Raw genomic sequence first — 25219 nt, 5'->3', positions numbered from 1 at the left:
ATTCGTGCCTCATATCGAATTTACTGAGTATCATAATTCCACCAGGTGGTAAAGATACCTCGAGACAAGTGCTGGGCATAGAAGCCACAGGGCATAAATCTGCAAAGAAGTAAAAAGCTAACCTTTTCAAACAATATGGCTTCTCTCTCACTTATCAACTTTACATTTCCCTGTATGGCCCTGGAAGATGGCTGGTTAGCCAGAGACGGGTAAGATTCCTCAGGGGAGGAACAACCTAAGACAGGCACAGTCGCAGGGGGGCCATCAGGTGAGAAACTGGGGATCAACAGAGGTGGGGCTCAGAACCTCACCCCCCCTGTTTTGAGAGAAATCTTCTGCATCCGTGGATGTTTTGCTGCCATTGTCTAGCTTGGATTAATACTTAGTCCATAGGCACAAACCTGATCATCTACATTTGCCCTCTTACAGCACTAAACTATGTTTTCTACCTTTATCTTGCATCTACCTACCACTTCACCATTTTATTAAAAATAAAAATAATAATAATAATAAAGGGAGAAATGTGGGATCAACATATAAATCAAGTATAAAAATCAAACAAATATTCATATTTGACCTGATTGTTTATAGTTCATAATGCGTGATCAAAACCGAAAGTTTCTGTGATGAATGCCCTTGTACTGTTCACCATATAAGAATTTATACACTATGTAAGAATTCGTTCACCATGTAAGAACTTGTTCGTTATGCTTCAGAAGATTGGAGACTGATGAGAATTAGGCTTGAGATGGATTAATGATTGTACATTGGGCATTGGCCCCCCTATACTGAGTTTTATTGTTGTTAACAACCATTTGATCAATGAATATGAGAGATGCCCTCTCAAAAAAAAAAGATGGCCATCCTGCCCAAAGCAATATACAGATTTGATGCAATTCCTATCAAATTACCAGTAACATTCTTCAACAAACTGGAACAAATAGTTCAAAAATTCATATGGAAACACCAAAGACCCCAAATAGCCAAAGCAATCCTGAGAAAGAAGAATAAAGTGGGGAGGATCTCACTCCCCAACTTCAAGCTCTACGATAAAGCCATAGTAATCAAGACAATTTGGTACTGGCACAAGAACAGAGCCACAGACCAGTGGAACAGATTAGAGACTCCAGATATTAACCCAAACATATACAGTCAATTAATATTTGATAAAGGAGCCATGGACATATAATGGGGAAATGACAGTCTCTTCTACAGATGGTGATGGTAAAACTGGACAGCTACATGTAAGAGAATGAAACTGGACCAATGTCTAACCCCATACACAAAAGTAAATTCAAAATGGATCAAAGACCTGAATGTAAGTCATGAAACCATAAAACTCTTAGAAAAAAACATAGGCGAAAATCTCTTCGATATAAACATGAGTGACCTCTTCTTGAACATATCTCCCTGGGCAAGGAAAACAAAAGCAAAAATGAACAAGTGGGACTATATTAAGCTGAAAAGCTTCTGTACAGCAAAAGACACCATCAATAGAACAAAAAGGAACCCTACAGTATGGGAGAATATATTTGTAAATGACAGATCTGATAAAGGCTTGACATCCAAAATATATAAAGAGCTCACCCACTTCAACAAACAAAAAACAAATAATCCAATTAAAAAATGTGCAGAGGAACTGAACAGACATTCTCCAAAAAAGAAATACAGATCGCCAACAGACACATGAAAAGATGCTCCACATCGCTAATTATCAGAGAAATGCAAATTCAAACCACAATGAGATATCACCTCACACCAGTAAGGATGGCTACCATCCAAAAGACAAACAACAACAAATGTTGGCGAGGTTGTGGAGAAAGGAGAACCCACCTACACTGCTGGTGGGAATGTAAATTAGTTCAACCATTGTGGAAAGCAGTATGGAGGTTCCTCAAAATGCTCAAAATAGACTTACCATTTGTCCCAGGAATTCCACTCCTAGGAATTTACCCTAAGAATGCAGCACTCCAGTTTGAAAAAGACAGATGCACCCCTATGTTTATCACAGCACTATTTACAATAGCCAAGAATTGGGAGCAACCTAAGTGTCCATCAGTAGATGAATGGATAAAGAAGATGTGGTACATATACACAATGGAATATTATTCAGCCACAAGAAGAAAACAAATCCTACCACTTGCAACAACATGGATGGAGCTAGAGGGTATTATGCTCAGTGAAATAAGCCAAGCAGAGAAAGAGAAATACCAAATGATTTCACTCATCTGTGGAGTATAAGAACAAAGGATAAACTGAAGGAACAAAACAGCAGCAGAATCACAGAACTCAAGAATGGACTAACAGGTACCAAAGGGAAAGGGACTGAGGAGGATGGGTGGGTAGGGAGGGATAAGGGGGGTGAGAAGAAAGCAGATATTATGATTAGCATGTATAAGGTGGGGGGTGGGTAAAAGGGGAGGGCTGTGCAACACAGAGAAGACAAGTAGTGATTCTACAACATTTTGCTATGCTGATGGACAGTGACTGTAATGGGGTTTGTGGGGGGGACTTGATGTAGGGGAGGGTCTAGAAAACATAATATTCTTCATGTAATTGTAGATTAATGATAACAAAAAAAAGAGAGAAAGAAAAGGGTGATTACTCCCTGATAGGATAAAACTAACTGCAAATCAAGGAGTAATGCATGCTTTACATATCCTTAATTTTGATCTTTTAAAGGGTGTCAGATGATCAGCTACGGAAGTACATTTTCTGATAATATTCCTTTCTCTAAAAAAAAAAAGCAGTTCCTGTGTGGTGATCTCCAATAGGTTCTTCACAATGGTATAAAAGGTTATATCAAAGTGTGGGCAAAGGGTTTGTCTGTGATTATACAAAGGATCAAAGCCTAATTTGGCTACCCAGAAAACGAATTAAGATATGATATGAAGAAGAATTTCCAACATCAACATCCTCTGTAAGAGTCATTCCAGAAGATGATCATCAAAAAACTTCAACAAAGATCCTGGCACTGCTGCAGTTGTAGCTGCATTCATCCCACCGCTTCCTGGACTTGCCATTGTAATGCAGAAGGAGATATCTAAGCTGGCCTCTGCACACAGTAAAACAACAAATTTGACTGGATCTATACTGTTGGAGCTCAACCAAGAATTAGGAGAAGTACAAGTTGCAGCGCTCCAAAATCGTGCGACTCTAGACTATCTACTGTTAAAAGAACATATGGGATGTGAACAGTTCCCAGGAATGTGTTGTTTTAATTTGTCTGATTTTTCTCAAACTATTCAAATTCAGTTAGACAATATCCATCATATCATTGATAAGTTTTCACAAATGCCTAGGGTACCTAACTGGTTTTCTTGGTTTCACTGGAGATGTCTGGTAATTGTAGGTCTGCTTTGGTTATGCAGCTGTATTCCTATTATGTTAATGTGTATGTGCAATTTAATTAGTAGTTTAAAACCTATACACGCTTATGTTACTCCACAAGAAGATATGTCAAAGAAAAATCAATCTTCCCATGTTTTCTTCCATCTGCTGCTTCTATAGCTTTTCTTCTTCCTTCCTAATTACAACCCTTTAGTAGAATTCATGCCTCATATAGAAAATTACCGAGTATCATATAATTCTTCCAAGTGGTAAAGATACGTCAAGACAAATGCTGGGCATAGAAGCCACAGGGCATAAATCTGCAAAGAAGTAAAAAGCTAACCTTTTCAAACAATATTGCTTCTCTCTCACTTACCAACTTTACATTTCCCTGTATGGCCCCAGAAGATGACTGGTTAGCCAGAGACGGGTAAGATTCCTCAAGGGAGGAACAACCTAAGACAGGCACAGTCACAGGGGGGCCATCAGGTGAGAAATTGGGGATCAACAGAGGTGAGGCTTAGAACCTCACCCCCCTGTTTTGAGAGAAATCTGCATCCGTGGATGTTTTGTTGCCCTTGTCTAGCTTGGATTAATATTTAGTCTATAGGCACAGACCTGATCATCTACATTTGCCCTCTTACAGCACTGAATTATGTTTTCTACCTTTATCTTGCATCTACCTACCACTTCAGCATTTTATTAAAAATAATAATAATAATAATAATAAGGGAGAAATGTGGGATTCACATATAAATCAAGTATAAAAATCAAACGAATAATCATATCTGACTTGATTGTTTATAGTTCATGATGCGTGATCAAAACCGAAAGTTTCTGTGATATGACTGCCCTTGCACTGTTCAGCATGTAAGAACTTATTCACTATGTAAGAACTTGTTTGTTATGCTTCAGAAGATTGGAAACTGTTGAGAAATAGGCTTGGGGTTGATTAATGACTGTGCATTGAGTTCCCTATACAGAATTTTATTGTTGTTAACAACCATTTAATCAAAAAATTTAATCAATAAATATGAGAGATGCCCTCTCAAAAAAAAAAAAGGTAACTCATACAAAACCAACATATGAGGCTAAAATAATGTAGGTACTAAAACCTAACAAGGACATTATAAGAAAGGAAAATTCTAGGCAAACCTCTCTCATGAAAACAGATGCAAAACTCCTATACAAAAGATTGGCATGTCAGATCCAGGGATAAATAAAAAGGATAATAATACTACTTGATCGAGTTGGGTTTATTCCAGATAGACAATACTGGCTTAAAATTTAAAAATCAGTTAATGAATTCACCATATTACAGAATAAATAAGATAAATTATATAACCACTTTAATAAATGCAGTAAAGGACTTGATAAATTTACATCCTTTCATAATGAAAATTTTAGCAAACTAGGAATAGAACTTTCTCAATCTAAAGAGTATCTTTTAAAAAAAAGACCCTACATCATATCAAACCTACACCAAATATGTTATCAATGGTGAATTACTAAAAGCTTTCCACCCAAGATAAATAATAAAACAAGAGTACCTACTTTTAACATGTTTATTCATATTGTACTGGAGGTGCTAGCCATTGCATTGCGTGATCACATGGCAGAGGGCAGAGAGAGGAAACAAGCCCTCTCATGACTCTTAAAAGAGCATTAACCCCATTCAAGAGGGCTCCATCCTCATGACCTACTTACCTCCCAAAGGCTCCACCTTCTAATATCATCACACTGGGGTTAGGGTTTCAACGATCAAATTCAGTCCATAACACTGACTTTCTCAAGTTCAGACAGTGTGACTCACTAAAGAACAGAGGATAAATAAATCCAAGAAGGAGCAAAAGTGGGGATGCAGGTAGTGCTCCTATAAAGCTGAGTGCAGAGAGTTGGGATTTAGGAGTTAGGATTGAAATCCACACCTCCTGACTTCCAGGGCTAGTTTTGGCCTCAGCTTTCTGACAGCTCTTTCTTCAGAGGAGAAAAGTAGAATACTGTACACGAGAGAGCTGACCAGACTAGGAACAACAAATGCTGGCCAGGATGTGGATAAAGGGGAACCCTCCTACACTGCTGGTGGCAATGTAAATTAGTTCAGCCATTGTGGAAAGCAGTTGGAGGTTCCTCAAAAAACTAAAAACCCAGGAATTCCACTCCTAGGAATTTACTCAAAGAAAGCAAGATCTCAGATTCAAAAAGACATATGCACCCCTATGTTTATTGTAGCACTATTTACAGTAGCCAAGATATGGAAGCAACCTAAGTGTCCTTCAGTAGATGAATGGATAAAGAAGAGGTGGTATATATACACAATAGAATACTATTCAGCCATAAGGAAGAAACAAATCCTACCATTTGCAACAACATGGATGGAGCTAGAGGGTATTACACTCAATGGAATAAGTCAGGCAGAGAAAGACAAGTACCAAATGATTTCTCTCATTTGTGGAGTATAACAATGAAGCAAAACTGAAGGAACACAACAGCAGTAGACTCACAAACTCCAAGAAGAGACTAGACGTACCAAAGGGGAGGGGTCAGGGAGGATGGGTGGGTAGGGAGGGAGAAGGCAATTGAGGGGTATTATGATTGATATACATGGTATGTGGGGGGTCACAGGGAAGACGGTGTAACACAGAGAAGACAAGTAGTGACTGTGTAACATCCTACTACACTGATGGACAGTGACTTCAATGGGGTATGGGGGGGACTTGATAATGTGGGTAAATGTAGTAACCACATTGTTTTTCATGTGAAACCTTCATAAGAGTGTATATCAATGATACCTCAATATACAAAAAAGAAAGAAAAAAAAGGGTCTATCAGTACAAAACATGATATCATGAAAAAGCAAGGACTCTAGAAGTAGTTACCTAGAGAGTAGATTCAGGGACGGGCTGCTCGTGTACTAGTGCCTTCCGCCCGCCCTCCCTATCCCATATCATATTCACACCCACCCGCCTCTTAGCCTATTGAACCAAAATCCTGCTTCAGCAAAATTACAAATCAGTACGTGTCATATTGTGACAGAGTATCTCCAATACTCCAATGTTGAAATTAATAACTGTTAAATTCACCACTACGAAGGGTTCATTGCACGCACGTGTAAAGCACCCAGATGACTTTTGCTATGGGCTGTGTTTTAGTAATACAGCACCATGAAAATTAAACAATAAAATGTACTATTTCTTTTACCAAAAGCTGTAAACTGAAAACATCATGATAATTTCCCCATGACATAATGAGTTTTGCACCTGTCTTTTCCCATAACAATAACTATTAACACAGAGTGATTTATTAACATCAATTCATAAGAGTGACTTCTAATAACCATCCAGGTCTCCTAATCCAAGGAAGATGTGCTTCTCTTCAAAATGACCAGGCTGGGAGTGGCTGTCCTGATGGTGGTGTGTGATCACTCTGGGGTCTGCTCCTGAGAAACCAGTCTCCCGGATCAGCTAGGGAGTCCCAGAAGGAAATTGGGCCCCTCTCAGTACACCTTGTTTTTGATCCAAAACTACTTCCCCAATCCTTCACTCACCTCACACAATTCCCTTTGCTTCAGGTTTAAAGGCCATCTACAGAGACTTGGCTCTGAATCACTCTGCGGTTTTCCAAACCCTAAGTCTAACTTCTTTGGAGGAAAACTGACCACTGTTAAAAGTTTCTGGAAAGAGTACACCACAGGATCTGAAGGCATTTCCTCATGAACAACACAAAATATGTTTTAGACTTTGGCAACATACATAGAACATGTTTGTAACATCACTTGGGTTAATTTTATGTGTCTATTGGCACATCCTAGGCACTGGATAAAGCATTATTTCTGGGTGCATCTGTGAGGGTGTTTCGGGAAGACATTGGCCTCTGAATCAGTGGGCTAAGTAAAGATGACCCTCTCCAATGTGGGTGGACACCATCCAGTCCACTGAGGGTCTGAATGGAACAAAAAGGCAGAGGAAAGGCAAGCAAGCTCCCTGCCTGAGCCGGGACCCCATCTCCTCCTGCTCGTGACATCAGTGTCCCCAGCTCTAGGACCTTCAGACTTGGGCTGAACTGCGCCGCTGGTTTTTCTGATCCTCCAGTCTGCAGACAGCATTCTGTGGGCCAATTCCTATAAGTCACCTCTTATTTTTCTCTCTGTATGTACATCTGACTGGTTCTGTTTCTCTGGGGAAATCCCACTAATACAACAGGGTTAAAGAGGCTGTGTTTAAGTGAGCGACATTCACTTGGATTGTTTAAATCACCAAGTTACAGGAGTATCAGTCATTTCCAACTCAACCTCTACATCCCCTTGCTGTCATTACCCATTCCCGAGTCTCACCCTCCTTCCATCATTATGGTTGTGTCAAAATAACCATTTAGAAAGTCTCCCGCATTGTAACTGCCACACGGGACTCTCTGGGGTCCCACCAGATTATCATCCTGGGTCAGGAGATTCTGGATTCCGATCTGCCCCCAAACACGATTCGCTTTTTTTGATTCCTGCCAGTATGAGACCTTGAGGCAGGACCTTTGCACTCATCAGGGGGCAGCTAACAACCTGGGATGTCGTTACCACACTGAGAAGATAGAGGAGATGACGAATAAAATGCCCATATGCCACTTATAATTCTGCCACCATGCTGAACAGAAAATGTCGAAAGTTTACTTTTGTTCCTTTTTAGGAAATAGGACATTTGAAGCCTTTTTTCAACCTCTGTTCTCGCATTGACAGTGAAAAGGTCACCAGCAACGTCCCAATTACCACACTTAATGGTTTCCAATCTATCCTCATCCAACCTGACTTCAGTGGCATTTGACACCTACCCACCCCTTCTGGTAACTGCCACCTGCTCAGATTTACACGGCTCCACCCTCTCCCCTGCATCCCATCCCAAGGGAGCACCTGGAGGTTCCACTTCCCTTTCAACTCAATATGCATAAATGCAACATATCCTCGCCCCCATGACAGGCAGGCTCCCTCTGCAGAAGCCTGTACTTCTAGTCAAGTAGCACCATTCTCTCAGTCATCTGAGCACAGAACGTCCCCTCCTTAGCTACCCCTTCTTGTCCCTCACATCCAGCCACGAGAGCCCCCCAGTTCTGCCTCTTCATGCTGCCACAGCTGACCCACTAGTTGGGGCACTTCCCAGCCCCTGTGAGCTGCTGCCAGCCTTTGCCCTAAAGGCTCTTCTCTGGGTAAATCCATCCCATGTTTCTGTCAGAGATTAATCCCCTCCACTCCAAAATGCTGCTGAAGTCATTTCTGGAAACTTTCAATGGTTTCCACTGCTCAAAGTAAACACTGCAGTGCTTTGCTTGTCAGCCAATGGGCTTTTCACCTGACCGTCATTTAACCTGGCCAGTTCAAATGATCTATTCACTGTGCCCTGGACCCTAGTATTCCAGAGCATGCCATCTGCCTCTTAACTGGTTCCCATTAGAGGGAAGTTCCTTCTGGGGAGGAGTAGGTTCTCTGATTGCTGGGTTTGGGAGAAGGAACAGGACACCATAGCTCGGTGCCTTTCTCTTCCCTCTTTATCTTGGGGCCAGGCTGCCCACCTGGTGGACTCAGGCCCATGTTTGCAGAGGCAGCTGCCCATGAGGGAGGCATATGAGGGAGCCGGGCTTCTTTTAGGGGTGCTAGGAAGTCCTTGTGTATCCGCACAACCCCCATCCTCCGATACCAGGTTTTTCAGTAATAAAAATCATGCTTTTCTTGCCTCCTATCTGCCTTAATTGTTTTTCCTGCTTCTCAGTTAGTGTAGAACCAAGGGAAGAGGGGAGCTCTGTGTCGGGCCCTTTTTACCCTAACAATGCTGCACTTCCCTGCCTCCGGGTCTCCGTGCCCATCACTCCCCCTCCTAGGAGCACCTACTGTGTCCCTCTGTCTGTTTAGTTTTTTCCCTCCTTGGAGACCCTGCCCCATCACCATGAAGCCTCTCCAGGTTCCCAAATGTCCCGTTTTCTGCACTCACAGCTCCTGGCTACACCTGCTGTTTAGCAGTCATGCACTGCCACGTGATAGGCCAGGAAACCTCATCCTGCGTCCTGGTGGAAATTCTTCCCTGTTTATGGTTGGCCTCCTTGGTAAATTATACCTGAGGGCAGGTACATTCCCTTCAGGCTCATGATCCTTCTTAGCCTCCGCAGCACCTGCCTGGGGGCCTGTTCAAGGAAAGCTCTGGGTAGCTGGGCTGTTGGATTTAGCCACTGATAGTGCACAGGAGGCTCCCCGCCTCCCTGTCCCAGTCCCAGACAGCCAGGAGATCCAAGAGGCAGCTTCAAGCCTGCAGGAGCGTGGTCCTTTTAACTTCTGACATTTTGCTGGCATAGGACAGCAACTCTACCTGAAAAATGGGATTTTTTTGTCCCAAATACTTTTGTCCCAAATCAGGAGCAAAACACAAGGTAGCAAGCACACCAGCATGTTGCCCTCACATTTCCACGCACCTTGAGGCCCCTCAGGACAGGCCCCGTGTTCTCTCCCCCACTCCCCGACAGCGCTGGTGCTGGTGTGTAAAGGTAGGCGCTCAGGGAATACTCATCGGCTCCAGTTTTTCCTAACCCTGGGAATGACCTCCAAACTCTGACTAGGGTTATGTTTGTTCTTTGATTACTTACTACAGTATTTGGTTACTTGTGGTTAAATTTTGTGCTTCAGCAGCAGATATAATAATGAAAGAAAAGAATGATGCATAAAAACCTAACTTAGGGTATATGTGTGTGTGAGAAAGAGAAAGAATGGAATATACAGAGACAGAGAGAGATGAAGGGCAGTCTTTAGACAAAGTACAAAATAACTCAGGCAAAATATTTCTCATTGTAGTCGTTTTGCAATTCTCTAAGCTTCCATGGGCAATGAATGGGTAGATATACCTCTTTTATTCTAGGCCATGGTTGGTGAAATAAACCATACGTTCTGTCTGGTGCTCAGGGCTCAGAGAGAGCCCATTCTAACAGAGAACAAAGTCTTTGGGAAAAGCAGTTCCATGCACCATGTGGCATAATGATTGACAGGCTGATTATTAGGCTGAGCTGTCCTCATCTGGACTTTTTTAAGTGCAATATGGTATGCATAACATGGCATATGAATGCCAAATTCCTGGCAGGTCTTGCAAAGGAGACAGTGCAGCTGGCAGCCTGACACTAGAGCAGCTGGGAGGGGAAGGCTTGGATTCTGCACATGAGCACATTTGACATTTGGTATCTAAAGGGAAGAGCTAATAAATAACCTGCCAACGATGATACTCTATAATGACAGCTTTTATTATCAGCCAGTTAATCCTCCACTCCAGCTCCGTCCTTTCAGGCCATCTGCTGTTGAATTCTTATTTACTTATTTTTATTTTCCTGGGCCTTGACCTTTGGAGGTTTGCCTCCTGCCAGGGTCACATTTGGGAGTTGATTTGACGGCTAGGGCAGTGGCTGACTGCAGATGACTCAGCACTAATAAGTCTGCAGAATGTGGGAGCGGACGAGGCTTTAGCAGGTGATCTTGAGTTTGGGGTTCTCCTTCGTAAAGCCAGTTAATCATTCTGGGACCAGAGGAGTGAAGGAAACTTGCCTCTTGATTTCTACCTCTTTTCAGAACCATATGCATAGTTTCTGCCTCAGCTGAATTCGACACACATTTACTGAGCATGCACCAGGTAATCATATGCTATGTTCGGGGGACATAAAAACAAGACTGTTTAAGAGACAGCCTATCCCTTGAAGGCCAAAGCTGACAGGCCAGCAGAGGAGACCCTCATGTAATAAACCTCAGTAATGGGGCATTAGCTGTAAGAGAAATAAACGTAGGGTGCCACAGATCAGGTGAGGGGATGAGGCTTTCCCTGTTTACAAGCTAACAGGTGAGCTGGCCTTATGGACTGAGTATCTGTGTCCCCCTCCGAATTCATATGTTGAAGCCCTGCCCACAATGTGCCGGTATTTGGAGGTGGAGCCTTTGAGAGGTAATTTAAATCTAGATGAGGTCAGGCAGGCATGGCCCTCATGATGGGACTGGTGCCCTTAGAAGAAGAGAAGACTGAAGCTTGCTCTCTCTCCACCACGTGAGCACACAGCAAGAAGGCAGCCGTCTACAGGCCAGGAAGACAGCTCTCACCGGAACCGGCCCTGGACTCCCAGCCTTCAGAGCTGTGAGAAACAAAGTCTGTTGTTTAAGCCACCTGGTGTGTGGTATTTTGCTACAGCAGCCCGGGCTGAGGAAGATGGCCAGCTGGAAGTCACAGGCTCCTGGGTCAGAGACAAAGGGCTTTACTACTCATAACAATAGCAACGTCAGCATGTGTGCATTTCCCCCCAGCCCAGTGCCCTCAGAGTGACACGAAGAAAGCCAGGTGACCCCTGTACACACAGAGACTTGCATTACAAGAAAAGAATTCTGAGCTTAGGGAATCCACATCTTTTATAGTGAGCAGTAAACATTCACTCTGTTCATTAGACCAGCATCTTTGAAAATAGAATCTGGAACAAACTTAGCGAGTATCTCTGTTCGCAGCTGTGCAAAACTATGTAAGAATTCTCTCATGGAGAACTGGCTCCCAACAGCGGCCATCAGGCCAATGAATGTCAACCTGCATAAGAGGACTTTCTAAAGCCCAAGATGCATCGGAGAAAGAAACAGAAATTTTCTCAAGTTGTATTGCTGTCAGGTTGGGCTATCAATGGATCCCCTTAAAGTGCAGTCCACGATGGCACTTCCTGGGTAAACCCCTCAGCTGTTACCTCATGAAAGAGCAGAAGCAGCCTTGGAAAAGCAGGCGATTTCAGGAAGCCACGTGGCTCGGGGCACAGATAGGAACAGGTTTCCGGCCCTTCACTATCTGTCCTTTGTCCAGCTCCCGCACGTGTCTGGCCGCTGTCACCTCCTATTTTATGCTGCCAGGGCTTTCCCGCCACTCTGGTCTTAGTTTCACAATTCACTGTTTCGCTTACCCCTTTACCTTGTGTCACGCAGCCCTCCTTGTCTTTCCCACCCCAAAACTCAGGTCACCTGACTCACTCCTCATCCTTTAAGCCCGGCTCAGACCCTGCCACCCGCAGGCAGCCCTCCTAGGTCACCTCGGGCTGGGGGAAGCGCCCTTCTCTGCGCCTCCCCCAGCCTGCGGCGTCCACCTCTGTCGCCGCCCTCCCACAGCGGTCCAGGTCTCGGTATGTCTTGTTCTCCCCACTGGACTCGGGCACCCGGAGCCACGTCTTCCCCTCCTTGTGCTCCCATGGCAGCCCCTGCCCTGAGCACCGACTGACAACGCTCGCTAAGTGGGTGGCCTTCACTTCCCCTCCCACCCTCTCCTTTATATCACAGGTCTCAGCACAGAAAGGTCTAAAGATACATTAGCAAGCGTGAAGATTGTAGGAGAACTCAACCACACACCACAGAAAACTCGGTTATCTTCAAGTAAGCCCCCAAAGGGCCGTGAGGAGGGGAGCTAAGGCTCCCTGCACTACATGAGGGTCTCCTCTGCTGGCCTGTCAGCTTTGGCCTTCAAGGGATAGGCTGTCTCTTAAACAGTCTTGTTTTTATGTCCCCCGAACATAGCATATGATTACCTGGTGCATGCTCATACCATCCCTGCACTATGATTCTCTACGACTTTGCCCTTCTTCTTCCCCCAAGACGCACTCATTGCCAGCATCATCCTCTCTCTCTTTTTCCTTCTTCCTGCTTGTGGCCTGATCATGCCAGTAGCATTGTATACGACAGTATTGCACAACCCCCCTGGAGGCTTAAAGACCACCTCTCTTCTGCAGAGAAAAAGTGGCAAATGGAAGTCACCCAGTTCTCTGGTGGTCCCAAAGCTTTGCTTTTGTTTTGAGACTTGGTGAGGAGCACTGGTGATGGACACCCCTAAGAATCTGATGAAATTCTCTCTCCCCACCCCCAAATTTATATGCCCACCTGCCCACAAAATTTTGCAGACAAGTGCCTGGGGTTGATAGAGGTCCATAGTCCCCTGGTTTAAAAAAAAAAAAAGCTAAAAATTAAACAAGGCCACCAAATCATGTCCCTTCCCTACTTTAATTTTCCTGGGTCCTGAACTTCCACAGTGACGGAGCCGACATCTCCAGGGAGGGTTCAGGTCCTGCAGGTCTTTGTAAGGTCACCACAGGATACCAGAAGGCAGTGGAGGAACAGAGGGTGTGTGACCATGTGACGACTTTGGCCTCACTGCATGGGGGTGACAAGCAGCAGAGAAGCCATGAGAACAGTTTCACTAATCTTTAGACCCAGGAAAGTTCAGCCTGACCTAGAAATTCTGCATTCATTAATTCTACGTCCTTCTGCTTCTGACCATCTTGAGATCCTTCTGCTACTGCAGGTCCTATTGAACTGCCAAAATTGAATTATTAGCACCACAAATAGATTCCAGTCAGCCCAGGACAAGATGAGCTGTCCCACTCCTCCGTGTCCCCAGCGCTGGTCATCAGTCTGAGGTGCACACGTCATCCTAGTGACCCTCATACCAACCCCCCGCCAAACTGCAGGATGGCAGCCCCCTCCCAACCTGCCCTGGAACCTCCCTGAGGGTGCCTCACCTCTGCTCAGGCACTACTTCCCTCAGGCGTCCCCTTGTCTCCACATCAGCCTCCTTCACGCCCCCACCAAGGTTGGCTAATTCTGCTGGGGGCCCCGGTCTCCCAGGGCCCAGAAGCAACCCTGGTGCCTTGGGAGGACAGACTAGCCTCCTCCCCAGCTCTGGCACCTGGACGTGCTGCAGTCCCACCTGATCATTCCTGACTCACCTCTTTGGCTGGGCACCCCCTCTAAGAGGCATTCAGCCATCCAGTGGTGGAAAGTGCAGGATAGGAGGCAATGGTAGCCTCACCTCTGAGCTTCCACTGTCCTCCCATTTCCTCCCTCCCTAACTCAGGTGCCTCCAATCCCTCCTCCCTCCTTTGATCGAAACCTACAGGTTTCCTTGAACAACCCACTGACAGGAGCAGCCCCTGGGAAAGGAACAGCAGTCACCTGCCAGGTCATCTGAGCAGCAGGAGATCCTACCAGACACAGCGTCCAGGGCGATGAGGAGCCGCCAGTCAGACACCCACACCCCGTTCCTAGGTGGGTCCCAGCCCCCACCTAGCCAAGTTCACCTGATTAAGTCAGATTAAATCAACATCAAGGGCTGCCTGCAGGCAAATGAGAAAATACAGGGGTAACGGTTTCCTTTCAAAACAATGAAAAATGAGAGAAGACAGCAAAAGGTGCTGTGCCCAGAATCCGTCTCTGATTTTCATTTTGTTTTGTTTTATTTTAACATGAGCTGAAAGGTGCCGCTGCCAGGTGCAGTCAGCACAGGAAGGGAGAGGGCAGGAGAGTGCCAGCCCTGGCTCCGCACGCCATCCCATCCTTACTGGTGAGGAGAAAGGCTCTCCCCAGTCCTGGAGAGCTCGTGGGCAGAGCTCTGCATTGGTCTGAACTTCCAGCCTCAGCCGATCAGAATCAGAAATCCCAGCGACATCGTGCCAGCCATGTCAATAGGAACTCACGTGTTTTGGCCCAAAGGGAAATTACTTCATTCCGTTTTACCAAAGTTCACACAATTTGCTCTTGATATGGTAGATAGGTGGTAGATGATAGGCCTATATGAGAGACAATAATAATAATAGTAATAATAAAGACAGATAGGCGGAGATGGAGCTAGATGACAGCTAGAGCTACATCAACATCCAGTGAAGCGGAAACCATAAGCAGCTCTAGAATTGCATAAATAATTTCAAGAGACTAAATCTATAGACAGCATGGTCTGCTTCCTTTTTGCCCTCAATGAGGGGCCGTTCTCTTTCTCTCAGAAATGCATTTTACCTAAGAGGGCCACTGCTTTCAGCTGAACCCTGCTAATAAACTTCCTTTTCCTGAGCCAGCAGTTTTGTCGCTGCTTGTTTTTCCTGACGTTCTAGCACATGCCTCTAAAATTCTGAAATGGCTTCTCAGCATCCGTTGGCCCTGTTGATACCCTGGGCCTGAGAATGCACTGTTGTCTGGCTTGTCCTGCGCGTTCTACGGTGCTTGGCACCATCCCTCTCCTCTACCCGCTAGATGCCAGTGGCATCCCCTCCCCAGATGTGACAACTGAAAATGCCTCTGGACATTGTTCCATGTTCCCTGGGAAGCAAATTGCCCCTAGTTGAGAACCACTTTTCTCAAACAGTGAGACTGTGGCAATGGTGAGTGTGTCACCCGCGCTGAAGTTTGGACAGTGTTTTTAAACTCTCCACAGCCTTCCTCTCTGGAAGTGCAGTCATCAGCCATGCCATCCTCTCTCTAGCACTCTGTCTCTCTCTTCCTCCTTTACTTCCTCCTTCCCTGCCTGTGGCATGCTCACACCAGTTGTATGCAGCAATAGTGCATAAATGCCCTGGAGGCCTAAAGCTGCCCCCCACCTCTGTGACATACCTATGCCTTTTCATGCACATCCATGTCCCTGTGTAGGAAATGGGGAACAACCATTGGCTTTCTAAGTCCCTCCATGGGGCCAGAATAAAAAAATCAAGAAGAGGAACCTTTCCAGAAAATTAAAAATCAAAGAGTACGTGTACATGCGAAATGGTCCATGAAGCTGATTGCCATCTTGAGTCCTTGTAACCCCACAGGCTTCTGTTTTCCACCATGAGGTGAGGAGCGGGCCATCAGACATCTCACCCCACCCCATGCTCTAGTGCTTTCCCTCCCCAAAGCAACAGCCAGACTTAGGGCACAAAAATGTCTAAGGACAAAGCCTCTGCATTGAAAGGGTGTGATTCAGCTGCCCATGCCCGAATTTCAGGCAGGCAGAGTATATTCATTCAACTGCTATTGAGCTCAGTGCCTCATCCAGAAGTGGGTGCAAAATGGATTCTCTGTAGGACAGGTAGGCAGGAATCAGTGCAAACGTGCTGTGTCCTGCCAGCAGGGACGGGGCTCTTCTTGTGTGTGCACAAGCCTTCCCTGCAGGAATGGCCTTTCCCTCCATCCCGTGTGACTTAGACAATCTCTGGCAGGGACCCCTTTGGCCATCTAGCAAAGCCTATGGACTCTTCCTCAGGGAAATGCTTTAGAGTTCATACAATAAGACATAGAAAGTTACAGAGGGAACCAGTTATCCTGGAAGACAGTTATCAAAAAGATTATAATCTGTGATAAAGTTACATCCTTGTTCCTTTATCAGTGCATTAACTAACAAGGCCTGGGGCAGCCCGAAAAATTACAGCACTTGCAGAGTGGTGAACAGCACACATGGTATTTTGAGGTGGCTGCTTTACCTGTAAAGTGATATAATATACATCTGTGATTTCTCCTGGCTTCATAGTTGCAAGCACCATTAATATCACCAGCCTATGTTTGTCATTAAAGTAAATGCTTGATTGCAGTGAGAGGATACTTAAACTAAAAATGCAAGTTCTCAAATCACATTCACTGACCTCCTGAATTTAGAAGCCTGTGGATTTCACTGGGTTCTGTGCCTTCTTGTAGGAGCTCTGCCTCCATCACAGGCACTGCCTGGTGCCCCATGCTGGCCAGCTGAAGCCCTTTCCTGCAGACCTAGGGAGGTCTACAGGGCTGAATACTGGAGCTGAACCATACCAACCAAGGTCCTCTCTGGAGCTTTTCTGGCAAAACTCAAGGAAGATTCTTCCTGAACACAGTGATATTGTGGCTATACTTATTTTTAAATATGGGCTTCATGCTCCCGAAAAGCCTGCAGGAATGGAGGGAAGAAGAGGGTGCTTTAAAACTCTAGTCAGGGTAAATTCTACATGTAAAGTGAATTCTACATGTCAACTTGCCAGGCCATGGGGAGCCCAGATATGTAGTCAAATATTATTCTGGGTGTGTCTGTGAGGGTGTTTCTGGATTATGTTAACATTTGGAGCAGTGAGTTAAGTAAAGCAGACTGCCCTCCCCGATGTGGCTGGGCCTCATCCCATCCTTGGAAAGCCTGCATAGAATGAGGCTGGGTACACGAGACTTCATTCTCTCTGCCTGACTGTTTGGAACCTAGGGCATCAGACTACAACTGCCTCATCAGCTCTCCTGGCCTCCAGCTTGCCCACAGCAGATCTCAGAACTCCCAGCCTCCATAATCACATGAGCCAATTCCTTACAATAAATTTTTGTATCTCTATTTATCTGTCTTTTGATCCTATTAGGATATATATATACCATCCTAATACAATATCTAAGCCTAAAGTCCATGATGCAAATGTGTTTGTGTAAGATGTCGTAAGCATACACAGAAACGGACTGCAGTTTCCACTTCCCACTGCAGAGACCTAATTTTTATAGTATCTTACACCCAGGGAAGTAGAAGATTTTTTTAAAGGGCTCACTGAGAACAAAGCTGAGCCCACTCTGTGGAATGAACAAGGGCAGGTTGATCATGGGGCAGACATAACCCTGAAAACTGAGTGACCTGCCGAGAGGCTGTGGGGTGAAACTCCAATTGCTCTGTCAGCAGCAGCCAAGGGTCCCAGGCAGGCCCCCTGCTTCTCTCAGCCTCTGGTTTCTGGCTCCTGACTCCTGAAGGGGTCTCAGCCTCCCCAGGGAGGGGCTGTGGGCTGAGGCCGAGCTTCCTTGGGATGGAGGGGCTGTCTTATCTGCAGGGAGCAGAGGCTGGAAGCCCGGGTAAGGAGTGGAGGAAGGTCAGAGGCGAGCACCTGGAACCAGCACGTAGACTCAGGGGCTAAAGTCTTGGAGAGGCTGGAGGGCAGGCCCAAGGGTGAGGAGACAAATGGGAGGCGTCCTGGTGAAGTCCTGGGAAGAGGTTCTGTCTGGGTGTCATCTAGGACCCCAGCACTGCCTGCGGTGGGAGAGAGGATGGCTGGGACTGGCCCCGGGGGCACTTCGGCTTGGGTGCTAGCATCACCCAATTCCCTTTCTCGGAGCCAGTTCAGGGTCCAGCCCTTTCTCCTCTCAGGGCTGATACACTATTAGCAGAAATGCTTAATCTTCCTGTTGGTAATAAATCCAAATTCAGACTCCAAAGCACAGGCTCCTCACCTGCTATGTTTCTACAGCTCCATTGAGCTTAGAGATCCAATCTGGGGCTGCACAGCTCTATGCCCCCAGGTGTGGCCACCCCAAAGGGCATTTGGGTGGGGCCTTGCCTCTAACACATAACACTGAAAAAATTAGAATAAAATAAAACATTGCCAGCTCTTAGTCACACAACACTGTATTTTCATTTCGTGAGTGAAAAACAAGTTGTAAAGCATTTCAGGAGACTTAGGACAGGAAAGTCCTAATGTAAGGATGTGTGATAACATGACAATCAAAAAAAAGAGGCCTGCCTTAGCTTTCTGTTAATAGCCAGGACCTGCTTCTCTTCCCCGTGTTAGACTTTGGGGAAGTCTGGGCTCAGGATAGCTTTGGGAAAGAAGAAAATTTCTGAGCCCAGCACTCTCTTCACACTGTCAGTCCTCATTATTTTAAAAAAGGCATTGCCCTGCGGTAGTTCCTTATGTTGCACTATCAAATTTATCCCCATAGCTGTAGCTCTCGGAGGCTTTGCTAGGTACGTCCTGCCCACCCACGTGCAACTGACATTTAGATATGTGCTGTCTATCCATGGGTATTGCATGATGCATGGATCTGAATCTCCATATTTGCCGGTCAGGTCCAGCCACCACAAACAGAGAATAAAACCCAAGCACCCAAGAAGAAAGGTTTTGACGTGAATTCAATATTTCTGGTTCACTTGCAATACCTGGGAAATGGCTCTGTATCTGTAACACTGAAACCACATGTTTTGGGCAACTTCCCACAAAGGAAAAAATCAAAAAATCAAATCAAAATTAGAAAGATTGAGATCACTTCTGTAAAAAGCATCTGCCTGCTGTCTGATTACAGGACAGCAGAGAAGGGTTTCCTTTGCACCCTGAAGGTGGGAAACACGTTTCAAAGCCTCACTGGAGTTTTAAGCCAAGGAAAAGAAAACAGTACACGCTTGGATCCGAGGGCCGCACTGCAGAGCTGTCTTCCCCACCAGCTCCTTGTGGTCGGCCTGAACCCGGCCTCAGTTGTCTTTAGCCCCTTGCCGTGTTTCTAATTCCAAAGAGCTGTTTTGTTTGGCTTTCATTCCCTCGCTCAGGCAGTGCAACATGTCTGGGCTGCCACACAGCCAAGAAAGAGAAAGAGAGGAGATTGGAAACAGATCTGTCTAGTGAACAGGTGCCGAGCATTATCTAACAGCAAACTAAAAATAAAAAGGGAGACAAATTAGAGTTCTGGCATCTCTCCTGCTGTTGGCTTCACAGCTCTTTAACTCTTGAAATTGCTCCTCAGACAGAGACCAGAACTCTTCAGAAAGGGGAGGCAGTGACTCCACACACCTGTATTTAGGGGTGTGTGTGTGTGTGCATATGTGCTAATGTGTGTACAAGGGAAAGGAAGGGGTTAGGGAGGGGGATGGCACTGTTTGCAATGCCAAACCACAAGGGTCATTGGGAAAGCTGCTGTCCTGTGGAGAAAAAGCCAATTTTCTGGAACCTTGCTCTTTGCTCAAAGGGTGGCCATCAGACCAGCAGGATCAGGGTGCCCTGGGAGCACATCACAAATACACTCTTGGGCCCCATCCCAGAGGAACTGAATCAGAACCTGTATTTCCAACAACAGTTGCCAGTTGATTTATAGGCACATTAAAGTTTCAGGAATTGCATAAAATTCCTGCAGGAATTGGAGTTTGTGGATGGTGGGGGTGGGGGTGGGGGTGGGCTAAGGCTAAAGGAGATGTTTCCTGCAAGTGCAGATTTGGGGGGTGGGGGGGATCCTTGGCAATTGCCTAAGGCAGGAGCTTAGTTAACTTTTTCTGTGAAGCCCAGACAGTGAATATTTAAGCTTTGCAGGCCATATAGGCTCTGTCGCAATTAGTCAACTATATCATGGTTGGGCAAGGAAACCCCCACCATATACAGTCATGTAAACAAGTGGGCATGGCTGTATTCCAGTGAAATTTTATTTACCAAACAGCCACTTGGCCCCATGTGGTCCCTGGGCAGTAGTTTGCTGACCCCTGCTCTGAGGGAACAAACATGTTTCCATACAGTGTGGAATATTCTAGACCAATTGTGGGTTTGATTATACCTGATCCTAAAACTTGGGGTCTCGCTTGCTATTGTACCCAGCTCTGTCAATAGGTCAAATATTTAAATCAGGGGTTTTCTTAAAAAATTAGGGGCATATAGTCCATCCATATTCCTCAAATATGCTTATTATTATTTTAAAAATACTAAAACCTCAGGTTATTGCATTGGCTGCTTGAAGCACTCCTAATTATCTCTTGAGGTGACCCTTAGTAGGTGGGAGAACCCGAGAAGAAAGAAGCTGGCTACTTCAGATAAACCCGGCAGATCTCACCAGATTGTCAATGTTTCCATTCAGCTGCACGCTACAGAGCTGCGGGTGGCATCCTCTCCTTACTTCTGCATTTCACGGCCAGCCCTTCCAGCTGCCCACGTGCCCCATCAGGATTTCTGCCAACCTGGGCCTTGCGCTGACACTTCTTTCCCTGTCTGTCATGGATCTACATTGCAGAAAGTTGTTGGAGAAGAAACGATTCACCAAAAACTGACAGCCAGAGGCCCCAAAATGCTGGGTTAGCAGGAACTTTTGCCTGATATGCGCTGCAAGGTCTGGTTCAGTTTATGCAAAGAGCGCACACATGCTTCTGGGCTCTCTCACTTTCAGGACCTCAGTGAACCCTTGTGAAACCCCATTATCTTGGTTTGAGTTCCTCCAGGAGCAGACACTGAGACAGAGATTCTAAAGCAAGTAGTCCATTTGGAAGGTGACCCCAGACAACCCTAATAAGGCAGTGGGGAATGACACAGAGAAGGAAAGGAAGCCACAAGTATGTGCCATCAAGCCTGTTACTACTGTCAGCAACAGAGCTTACTTCTGCTTCAGGATCCCTGGGGTACCCTGGGAGCCAGTGCGGAAACTGCCTCAAGACTATCCTGCCTACAGGGCAAGGGAGCTGGGATATTTATACACCAACCCCATCAGGCACGTGTGAAAGGATGCCCCCAGATGAGGATGAGGGTATTCCTGGAACATCCTTCCAGCCTGTCCCATGGGTAAACAGAGCAGGCGCCAGTGGCCCAAGGAAGCCTTCAGGCAGTCATAGGTGCTGCCCAAGTGGAAATCAGGCAGGCATGCAGAGAAATGGTGAACCCCCAGGGGTGGCATTTGGGGCACCAGCAGCATCAGCCCTATCATCATAGAATGCAGTCTCTACAGCCACCTGCTGTGAGCATAAAACTGAACACAGACTCGAATAAAAGACACAGAGAAAATCTGTGCCAGTGCAGGCTGCACCCAGTTGCAAGTAACTGAAAATGCGACTAAAAGTGTTTTAAATATACAAGAGGCCTTGTTTTCTCATGTAACAAGATGTTCAGAACTAAGCTGAGCAGGTCTAACATGGCAGCCCCCACACTGAGGTCAGACCCAGCCTCCTTCCGTCCCGCACTCAGCCATCTCTACTGAGTGGCTGTGATCCTCAGGTTGGTTGTCTAATGGCTGCAAGTGGTTACTTCAGCCTCAGCACCCTGTCCACACTCTAGGCAAGAATCATGGGAAGGCAAAGTTCCAAAGATTCATGGCAGGCTAGTTAGCCCCATTTAGAACTGCTTTCCCAGAAATCCCACCCATCTTGCATCTCATAAGTCAGGAGTCTTTTATCTGTAAAGGAGATTGGGAGATGGAGATGTAATTTTAAATAATTGCTGCCCTAAACAAAACTGAGCTTTCATTGGTAAAGAAGCAGAGGACAGATTGGGTAGGAAATTAAGTTTCTACCACAAAATGTTTCCCACACATACACTATGATGTTGACATATTGCCAATCTGAGCAAAAAAAACATGTATACACACACATACACATTTGAGGGGGGGCAATGAAAATACTTTCTATGATACCATAATGATAGATACACATCATTATATATGTGTCCAACTCATAGAATATACACCAAGAATGAACCATAATATGTAAACTATAGACTTGGGTGATTGTGATATATCAGGATAAGTTCATTAATTGTAACAAATGTTCCACTCTGGTGGGGAATGTTGATTGGGGGGAGACTATGCATGTGTGGGAGCAGGGATACACGGGAAATCTCCCTACCTTCCCCTCAATTTTGCTGTGAACCTTAAGCTGCTCTAAAATATTGTCTTAACTTTTTTTTCAAGTGCAGGACATTTTCCCTAAAACTTAACAAAATTAATTTCTAAATTGAAAGGGCTCACTGAGTGCTTAGTACATGTTGTCATAAACTTTCAGACCCCAGTGAAAAAGAAAAGATATTAAAGTTTTTAGGGAGTTAAATACTAAAGGGTAAAAGTTAGAATGATACTTTCCTTCTCAATATTATCCCCAAAATCTAGAAAACAAGAGAGTGATACCTTTAAAATTCTACATAAAAATGTTTCCACTTAGAAATCTATACCAAACTAATGTGGATTCTAAACATTTTTAAATGCAAGGACTGAAAATTTCAACTTGCAGCACAGATTTTTTAAGACACGGGAGATTTTGTTCTACTGAACCAAGGGGTAAACTAAGAAACACAGAGGCATAGGACTCATTGGTTCAATCCAGGGAGAGGCACAAGAAAGTCTCAGGAAGTAAGCAAAGGGCAAGATAAGAACAACCATCCTGGTGAAGTTACAAGGCTCTAGAAAGAAAGTCAGAAAGTCAGTAGGAAGAGGAAATGAAACAAATAAATTACAGGACATGTTTGCCTGTTTGTAAAATAACAAACTGCTGATGAGACAATTAGAGGAGTTCATGGAATATAAACCAAATGAAAAAAATGATGCGATTATTAACTCTGACAAAAAACTCAAAAAGTTGTACAAACTGTGTGTGATCATTTCACTCAAAGAATCATAACTTAGATGTAATTCAAAACAACAACAAACCTAAAGCACAGTTTTTAACAGTGGAAAACCATAATTGATAGATAAATGGCATTGCCTTCTATGCACTGCATGACCATTTCTGTACACTCCTCAGAAGACCTGGCAGGATTGAGCCACCCTTACCTACCATGTTGACTTTACTGATACACCTTTATGTGGTTTTGTTCTTCTCTGTTATTCTCCCTGCTCCATCACTCTTGGTTTCTGGGATTGCATCTTAAATAAATTACCCACTCTGGAAACAAACTCCATTTTAGTCTTCTTCTCCCATCTCCTACTTAAATCCATTCTGCAAAGCTAATTTTTGCCCCAGATTTTGAATTATCTAGAGCAAGTCCTTTGATTTGTCTGTATGTGGGGGTGGGGGATGGGAGGGTCTTTAATAAATAATGTAAAAGCTCCCTGGTCATATAAAATCATTAAAACATCTCATTTTGGTAATTATATTTCCAGAATGATCTAATGGTATGCATGTCCAATATTATGCTATGCCCCTCTGATTCTTCAGGACAGCCTTGGGGTCCAGCTCCACTCTGACTATTCAGGCCAGCCTTGAGTTTCTTCTCTCTACTCTCAGCTTGCTAAGCAAGGGCTTTGGTCCCCTTCAGGGTGGGGGTCAGAGGAAAAGAAGGAGAAGGAGACCCAGAAAGACCTTATTTGATGAGAGCTGTCATGAAATGGCAACACTGTTTCTGAGCTGGCTGTATGTCTGAAGATGATGCCTTCTCTTATGGGGCACTTTGAGGGGTTTGGGGATACCCCCCTCCCAACAATTCTTGGTGATTTCTTGCCTGTAATTCTCTTAAAAGAGACAAAACTGGCCACCCATGATTTCCCCTTCGGCTCCTGAGGCTCCAGAGGTCATGATGCTCCTCCAGGCTGTCCTCTTGGACATAAGGTGACCTCTCTCATGGCGGCCATGTGGCCCAAGGAATGCTGTCTCTCAGTCTTTGCTCTGACAAAGTCTGAGTATGGAGCCTCCCCAGTGTTGTCACCTCTTTGGTTCCCACCATCAGAGCCACAGGGTCTCACCTTTACATTTTTCGGGAGTGATTCAGACACTACCTGCTAAGTCCCCTCAAGCTTGTGGAGACTTGGTTCATGCTCTGAGGGACCCACCAAAGCCCCTTCCCTAGGCTGAGGTCAGGCAAGAAGTATCTCCCACCCTCCCTTATGTGTTAATGGGAATGGGGAAGGTTGATGTTAACAATTCGCAGCATCCTGACAGCTCTCTCCAAAAATATTCATTTGATCTCCAACTTTCTGGACTTCTGCAGCCTCTTTTTATGGGCTGGAGCTCGGTGGTCAGCTAAGGGCAGAATCTACTTATTGCATTCTCTACTACTAATCCTTCTCTTTGGCCTCATGCCTCACTTTACAATGTGGGAACCATCAGCATCTGTTATTGGAGGTTCAGCCTAAATTGAGCAGAAAAAAGGTGGAGGTGGTCCCATTTTAACATCCAATTACACATAATATGCAAATTGGCTCAGCATTAAACATTTACATCATCCTCCTAATGTAAACACAGAAGACTGATTTAACCAAAAATGATGATGGAACCATGATAGGAGTGAGAGAGCAGGGCAGAAAGCTTCATCCACCAAGTGCATAAGTCAAAGCACCTAGTTGCAAACAACAGACTCCACCCAGACTTGTTAAAGCTGGAAATGAGTTTGTCACAGGACATCAGGTAGCATTCCAGAATCTCCAGGAACAATGCCCAACACATTACAGGCTGCACTGCATGTCCCTCTGTCCCAGTGCCTAGCTCCACGCCACAGCCAGCACATCCTAGCACTGGACCCTGCCCCCTCAGCCTCACACAAACCCCCAGACCCTACACCCATATGGGTGCCAGAGGAGTCCTTCCCCAGCATGCCTCTTTCCTCATGTGCTTGTGTCAGAATCAAAACTTGAGCAGGTGCATCTGATTGATGAAGTCTAAATTTCATTCCTGCGCCCAGCTGCAGGGAAGGCTGA

The sequence above is a fragment of the Manis javanica genome, chromosome 3 (genome assembly GCF_040802235.1).
Source record: "Manis javanica isolate MJ-LG chromosome 3, MJ_LKY, whole genome shotgun sequence".
In the NCBI taxonomy this organism is placed as follows: domain Eukaryota; kingdom Metazoa; phylum Chordata; class Mammalia; order Pholidota; family Manidae; genus Manis; species Manis javanica.
The sequence above is the reverse complement of the archived record's forward strand: the minus strand, read 5'-3'. Positions refer to the sequence as shown.